Below are 8,512 nucleotides of genomic sequence, written 5' to 3' on the forward strand. Positions count from 1 at the left end.
GAGACAGACTGTATGTCCTGCAGCGCCGAAAATACTTACTATCAAGCCCTTTATGGGAAAAGTTTGCCAACCCCTGGTTAAGCGTGTGGGCTTTTGTCTCACACTGTCTGGATTTGAATTCTGGCTTCAGCATTTACTGGCTGTGGTACCTGGTGCAGGTATTCTTTAGGCTTCAGTTTCTGGATCTATAAAAAAAATGGATTACTTTACAATGTTGGGTTAGTTTCTGCTGTGCAGCAAAGTGAATCAGCCACACGCATACATATACTCCAATAAAATTTTTATTTATTTTATTTTTATTTTTGGCTGAGTTGGGTCTTCATTGCTGTGTGGGCTTTCTCTAATTGCAGTGAGCAGAGGTTACTCTTCGTTGCGGTGCATGGGCTCTAGGTACGCGGGCTTCAGTAGTTGTGGCACGCAGGCTCAGTAGTTGTGGCGCTCAGGCTTAGTTGCTCCGAGGCATGTGGGATCTTCCCGGACCAGGGCTCAAACTTGTGTCCCCTGCATTGGCAGGAGGATTCTTAAGCACTGTGCCACCAGGGAAATCCCTCCAATAAAAATTAATAAAAAAATAAAGACAAAGAAGAAAGCACACATTCAAAAATAAGTTTTTCACAGGAATGGAAAGATATATCTGAAGATACAGTAACTACACTCCTGCAAAATATAAGTAAATAACTATCCTGTTGTATTAATGCATTGAAATTAACAAGATTTTATTTTGTGTTGCTTTTGTGTAGATCAAGTGTATTACTTTATGCTGGTAAATTGAAACTGAGGTGGCTTAAATAGCCACTGGTTGATTAAAATGCTATTCTCATTAAAAAAAAAAAAAGGATGTACTAATAGCAACGTCACAGGCTGCTGTGGAGATTACATGAGATAATGCATATTTTTTTTCTTACTTGCAAAATTTTTCTTTTTTATACAAATAATTAAATATTTTTCTGTGAGATTAAAAAGAAATGAAAGTTTTATGAAGGCTTGCTGTTTTATTTCCTTCTGTTTATTCATATACTTAAAAAAAGATGAGCTTTCTGTCTCTTCCCAAAATATTATGAGATAATGCATATTATCCTAGGAGTCTGCCCGGTTGGGAGTAATCTATTCTACTGCTCCCCTATTCTTAAACCTCCAAAAAAGGGTCTAGATCTCTACTAAAATCACTTTGCATCTTATTCTGCAGAGGACGACATTACTTTCCCAATAACACTGAATCTCTAGGCATTAAGACTCTTATTTCTCTTTTTCTTAAAAGATTTTTTTGATGTGGACCATTTTTTAAAGTCTTTATTGAATTTGTTACAACATTGCTTCTGTTTTATGTTTTAGTTTTTTGGTGGCGAGGCATGTGGGATCTTAACTCCCCCACCAGGGATCGAACCCGCACCCCCTGCAGTGGAAGCGTGGAGTCGTAACCACTGGACCGCCGGGGAAGTCCCAAGACTCTTATTTCTTAAAAATGTACACAAAAGCAGCTTACTTTTATTTGACAGAAGAGGTTACAAGAACATAGTCACATAGTTCGCTTATCATTTTAAATTTCTAGCGTTGTTCAGAAATTCTTTTTTTTAATTAATTAATTTATTTTTTATACGGCAGGTTCTTATTAGTCATCCATTTTATACACATCAGTGTATACATGTCAATCCAATCTCCCAATTCATCCCACCACCACCCCCCGCCCCACACTTGCTCCCCTTGGTGTCCATACGTTTGTTCTCTATGTCTGTGTCTCTAATTCAATCGTTTGTTCTTCAAGTACCCCAGTCAGACTGGTGAAAGCAAATCTGAACCATCCTACCTGGCAGAGGCCTAGGGTGAGGCAGACACAAGAGCTGTGAGGGGTTCGTTTTGACAGGAGTCAACATCCCTCCATTCGGGGGACCCTGGACTCACAGGGAAGGATTCTCAGTGGCTCCAGGCCAGCTGTACTAGAACATCCTGCCAGGTTGGTACTGTACGTCCCCCGGGGCTCGACACCCCCTTCCCCTGCCTGGTACCCCTCTCCTCGCAGTCCTTGGCTGTTCACAGCCCCTAATGCTTCACAGCCCTTCAGGTTTCGCTGCCTCCAAAGTGACTCATGTTCCAAATGATCCTTCTCCCCTCACCCCAGCGGTCCCCGAGCAAAACTCCTCTCAGTTTGAGACCCACCTATACAAAGCCAGAAATTGAGCTAACTGAAGGAACTACTTCTCAAGGAATATTTGTATTTTAAAAGCAAAATGGAACTTCACTGGCGGTCCAGTGGTTAAGACTCCGCGCTTCCAATGCAGGGGGCGCCGGTTCCATCCCTGGTCGGGGAACTAAGATCCCACATGCTGAGTGGCGAGGCCAAAAGAAAAAAAAAAAAAAAAAAATGGAGAACGTTTATTGCAAATGAAATTTGAATTAGGGAGGGATTTCTGAACAGAGGGACCTTCCAAAGGCCCGTTGCTTTCCCCACTCAAACCCCCTCTATTTCTCAGGGCCTGTAGTCAGCAACTTAGCATCCCTCTCTGCTGAAAGATTGCCAAACTGTGCACTAGGCCAGATTGTATTTTACTATTTCATTCACAGTATATCCCAAAGCACCATGTGGATGGTCAATTCTCCCCGTGCCATATTGGATCAAATGTGAGTGATGTAATAGTTCTAAGAGCTCCCTCAAACCCGCAAAAGGCCCAGGACTGTGCCTCACATGTCTTAAATACATCAGTGTGCCAACTTAGGAGCATCACAAGAGCTACAAAGTAATCACATTTATACTGAATTCCCTTTCTGTTCCCCTCTCAGTTTGGAAATTCCCTGTTTGATGGAGAATTTAGAGTACAATTCCTACGAGGCATCTGGAATTTGTGATTCTTTCTAAGTATTGCAATTTAATCTATGCCTCTCTAAGTCTCTGTTGAGACACTTTCAGGTCATTTCAACTTGTTGTGAGTTTGAAGGAATCTGTAGAATACTTTCCATAAAGTATCCTGTATGGTGCCAGGGACATGATTACCTAGCCTTTGTGTAACAACGTCAATATACACTGGTTAGTTGTGTTAGAACCCTGGGTTTACACAGCTCCTTTCTTCCCTAGAGTCTAACTTATTTTCCTAAAGGTCACTGTGCTTCACTTAAAATATCAGTGTCAGCTAGAGGGCAACTTCCATGATTTTACATTTTAGAGGAGAGGCTTGGTCTCCAAGTGACTGACTTATCCAAGGTCAAAGCCTTTTCAGATATGGACTTGGGCTGATGACTCAGACTCCTTCTAGCCCCAAACGGTTCCTATGGTGACCGCGTCACTCACAGGTGTGTAGTCTTGGACTGCTACTGTGGCACCACGTTGATGGTGCTGCCCTGAACTCACTTTTAAAGAAATCATTTGGTTTGATAACTCAGCCCTTATATTGAATGTCTCCCCGTGGTGAGACTGAAGGGCTACAGCTCAGGGGAGCCTCCGCATCCTCACTCACCAGCTCCGAGCAAATTTCAGACAAACTTGCTTCTGTGTGGAAGGACTTCTTTCTCCACTGATACAGAAGATATGGACAATAACATCCTTTTTAGAGATGAACACAAAGTGCCTACATTAAGACTCTCCTTTTTTTTCCTAAGCCAAAGCCATTATCTTTTCAGATATCTATTTTTTAATCTAAGTATAGTTGATGTACAATATTATATGTTACAGGTGTACAATGTAGTGACTCACAGTTTTTAAAGGTTATACTCCATTTATAGTTATTGTAAAATATTGGCAAGACTTTCCTTGGCGTGTAAGTAAGCATACGTTACTTGGACAATAAGGTGTACAACACCTGATTATTTCAACTTCAGTGAAAAGTCAGTTTTCTTTGAAGGAGAAACCAACGCCTGGGAAGGAGCTGAAGCAGGGGTGGAGAGAAGAAGGCAGCATTCCGAGATAGTAGGGGTCTTTTCTGCCCACTACCTACACCGTCTGCTATGAACCTCCATTTCAAAGAGATCTGGTCTTACCTTTGGGTGAAGATCATGGCCCCTTTAAAATGTGCTCTTTATCTTACATCCCGCGTGGGCCGTCTTTAAGTGATGCTGGCGAACAGGGTCCTGAGTCAGGTGGCTGTGCGGTGGCTCATTGGTTTATGTGGATCTGGCTTCTCCACCTGTAGTGAGAGCAGAGACTAACAGCTTCCTAGATCCTCCAGGTTCAACCTGGAGAGCTCCTCTTGGGTGCACTTGACAACTATGTAAATACAAAGTGAAAATAAAAATGCTTAAATGACCCAGAGAGAAAAAAGGAGCTTTTATGGATGGCTCAAGTCAGTTCTTTTTGTGTATTTATCTTTTCATTATGTGTTAATGTCATTCTTACATTGGAGATGCTTTCTTGATGATGACATTTATGATAACATATTGTGTCACAAGCAAGATGTTTCAAACGGACAAAAGATATAATAAAAGAGGAATCCACTTTGAGACAGGAACCAACAGGCAGACTTTTGCACGGTGCGGATGATGTAAGAAGAGAAGATGGGGTCTGAGAAGGTGAAGAAGAAAAATATTTTTTGAAGTTTTGTGAAGAATAGTAATGGGTTCTAGGGAGGATAGTGTCTGTGAAACACACATGATAGTTTGGCTCCTGTTCTCAGGATTTCCCGGCTTTGAATGCAATTGTTGATTAATTTCCTCTGCTGTAACTGCGTACCTGATGGTGACTCAGGCCAGTGGGTCAGTAACAGCAAAGCAGGTGGAAGAAGCTACAAATTTAAAACCGTCTATAAATGGGATGGTTGACTCTTGAATAACTGAAGGAGGATTATTGAACAAAAGCCTTGGGGGCTTTGGAAAGGTACATTTAAAGTAAAATTTTTAAAGAAGAGTAAGGTAAGGACTCTATGTTTTTGGGAAATCTTAATTTTTTTTTGTTAATCATATTTTGCAGGTGAAGAAACTGAGAATTTGAGGACTAGGAAGCTTAACGAAGGTGACAGAGCTACCTAGCAGTGGAGCTGAGATTCAGGAAGGGGTCTGTTTGACTCTGAAACTTCTCACTTTTTTTTATGGTACGAGAGGGAACACCTAACATAGAACAGGATACGTTACAGGGTAAGAGGGAGGGAAAATAAAGCAATTCAGGGGACCACAGGTGGGCTTCCTGAGGCCAGAAGCTTCAAGCCTCTTGGAACTTTTGCAACTCCTCACGCCACCCCCCGCCCCACTACCGTCCCAAGTAAAATTGCAAGTTACTTACAATCGCAGCAGAAATACTTTAGTTATTTAAGGAGAAAACTTTTTTGTTTTAATTTTAAGAATGCTTATTACAATAACACAATAGCACTATTTTTCTCTGTTTTGCCTGATTACTCAAACGGAACAAAGATGTTATGTGAATCTTTCACACTTCCTTTCCCTCTCTTTTCCTCTCCTTTAAATACTTTGCATCCCAAGATACAATGTCATTAAATACATCAGTACAACTCCTTTAGGTACTGTACACAATTAATTTACATCATAGAAAATATGGAATATAGTATACTCACCCCTTCAAATAACTGGTCTACATTTTACTCTACATGAAGAGAAAAAATGAGTAATTTCCTTTATCTGTGTCTTCTCAGATGAAGGAAGTCTAATAAAAATATATGTGTGAACTGGTAAATTCATTATCTGACCACAAAACTGAGTTAAATGATACATGTAACTATATACTGGTTTTTAAAAAAGGATCTGCTTTCCTAAACTCTATTCTAATGCTAACAACAAATGATATAATCTTTATAGCTGGGTCTATGTATCTTCAATTTCATGAAATGTCTCAACAAGTTGGTTTGATGGTTAATAGGTCTAAATGTAAATTATCCTATCAAAATGCTTTATTGAGACAGAAATTTTATTTTACAATATTTCTTGCATGAACCATTCAATATCCATATCATTTCAGAAGAGAGCCATAAACAAAATATCCCATAACTTGGGCTTATATCTGCCTTTATCTAGGGATGACTGAAAAACTTCTATTTGTAGATGACAGGACCTGTTTGTGTTTACTGTATTCAGTACAAAAGAGACAATCTACTCGTGCTAGGTCTGGAGGAGAAAGTGTCAAAAGAGTAAAATTCTAGGGAAGAATCCAGGTCCATATATTATAGTTCAAAATAGGGAAAATAGAAAATAGTCAAAATAGTAAATTCACCTACATCTAGCTATTACATTATTTCTGATTTAATTTAATTTAGTTTTTTTCTTTTCTTTCTTTGGCTTGCAGAATAGGTCCACAGGAAGAAAAAAATTCATCCATAAGTAGATTTACTGGGAAGGCTCTGACAGGTGCTACAGGCTGACCTGTAACCCTGCCCTGGGCCCCTTCAGTAACTCTCATGAGGCAGGTGTGGGCTGAACTGTGTCCCTCCAAAGTCATATGTTGAAGTCCTAATCCCCAGCACCTCAGAATGTGACTGTGTTTGGAGACAAGGCCTTTAAAGAGGTAAATAAGGAAAAATGAGGTCATATGGGTGGGCCCTAATCCAATATGATTGTTGCCCTTATAAGAAGGAGAGATTAGGGCACAGACAACATGCAGACGGATGGGCTACCATGTGAGGACACAGAGAGAAGTCGGCTGCCTAAAGCCAAGGAGAGAAGCCTCAGGAGAAACCAAAGCTGCTTACACCTTGATCATGGACTTCCAGCCTTGAGAACTGTGAGAAAATAAGCATCTGTTGTTTAAGGTGCCCAGTCTGGGGCTCTTTGCCATTGGAAGCAGCTGAAGGAGGCAGGCCATTAGGTCAGGGAGATACAGGCTCAGTGAGAAAAGGGTCCACTTTGGACCTTTTCATTTTTGAAAGTGCCCATTGATTTTATTTATTTTTTTAATTTAAAAAATTTATTTATTTTATTAATTTTTATTGGAGTATAGTTGATTTACAATGTTGTGTTAGTTTCTTGCTGTACAGCAAAGTGAATCAGTCATACGTATACATATATCGCCTCTTTTTTAGATTTCCTTCCCATTTAGGTCACCACAGAGCACTGAGTAGAGTTCCCTGTGCTATACAGTAGGTTCTCATTAGTTTATCTATTTCACACATAGTAGTGTGTATATGTCAATCCCAATCTCCCAATTCATCCCACCCCCCCTTCCCCCCTTGGTGTCCATACACTTGTTTTCTACAACTGTGACTCTGTTTCTGCTTTACAAATAAGTTCATCTGTACCATTTTTCTAGATTCCACATATAGGCGATATTATACGATATTTGCTTTTCTCTGTCTGGCTTACTTCACTCTGTATGACAGTCTCTAGGTCCATCCACATCTCTGCAAATGTCATTATTTCATTCCTTTTTATGAAGTGCCCATTGATTTTAGCATGTACAGGAGAGTGAGCAAATTTGTACCTCTGAGAAAAAGGAAATTAAACCTTGACTTGCCGCCCTGCTACCCCAGTTCCTCTTATGATCTCTCTCCTTCCTTCCCCTTGTCTTCCTTCCTTCCACATCTCTTTTTGCCCGCGTCCTTTCCCGTGTAGGCGCATACCTGCCAGTTCTGATACCATTAACAAAGCTGTGTATAGGTCCCAAAGTTTGTGATGTATCTGTGAGCACTGATACACTTTACAGCACTGCTTAGAGGGAACCACATCTTTGCTGATTAGTGAATTTTGACAAGTAGTTTCCATATTTCATATTTTATATTTTCCATATCTCCCATAGTGCGTATTCCCCACAGAGACCAGGATGAGACCTGGTACGGTCTGATCAAGGTGACCAGTGGAAAAATAGGGGAAAGTGTTTAAGCCTAAGGGGAATCCAGAGAGTTCTCTTGAGAAGCCAGAGCTTCCTGATTCCTTGTTGTAAAGGCTCAGGGGTCCTGGGGGGTGTGTGGGTGACGAAAGCACCAGGCAATGTCAGCTCGATTCTGTGGGCAGCATGCAATACTAAAGAGATTTACTTCTTGAGGGTGTCCAAGTTTTTTTTTTTTTTAATAAAAGTTTAAATGTTTAATGGTGGTAGAAAGCACATAACATGAAATTTACCATCCCAACTGCTTCTAAGGATGCAGTAGTGTTAAGTACATCTACATTGTGGTGCTCACTTCAGCAGCACATATACTAAAATTGGAACGATACGGAGAAGATTAGCATGGCCCCTGTGCAAGGATGACGTGCAAATTCGTGAAGTGTTCCATATTTTTTAGAGATTGTTGTACTGAGTGAAGTAGGTCAGACAGAGAAAGACAGATATCATATGTCATCGCTTATATGTGGAATCTAAAAAAATGGTACAAATGAACTTATCTACAAAACAGAAATAGAGTCGCAGATGCAGAAAACAAACTTATGGTTACCGGGGGGAAAAGGAGGGAGGGATAAATTGGGAGTTTGGGATCAACATATACACACTACTATATATAAGATAAATAACCAACAAGGACCTACTGTATAGCACAGGGAACTCTACTCAATGGTCTGTAATGACCTAAATGGGAAAAGAATGTAAAAAAGAGTGGATATATGTATACGTATAACTGATGCACTTTGCTGTACACCTGAAACTAACACACAG

General features: G+C 40.3%; 1 non-coding gene across 1 annotated transcript; it reads left to right on the forward strand.

The window, feature by feature from the left end:
* The first annotated feature begins 8,034 nt into the window (after nucleotides 1-8,034).
* On the forward strand, nucleotides 8,035-8,141 carry LOC133089351 (U6 spliceosomal RNA). Its single transcript, XR_009700713.1, has one exon. It is a non-coding gene; the product is annotated as a U6 spliceosomal RNA (small nuclear RNA).
* Nucleotides 8,142-8,512: the final 371 nt, after the last annotated feature.

Source organism: Eubalaena glacialis, chromosome 3 (assembly GCF_028564815.1).
Source record: "Eubalaena glacialis isolate mEubGla1 chromosome 3, mEubGla1.1.hap2.+ XY, whole genome shotgun sequence".
Lineage (NCBI taxonomy): Eukaryota > Metazoa > Chordata > Mammalia > Artiodactyla > Balaenidae > Eubalaena > Eubalaena glacialis.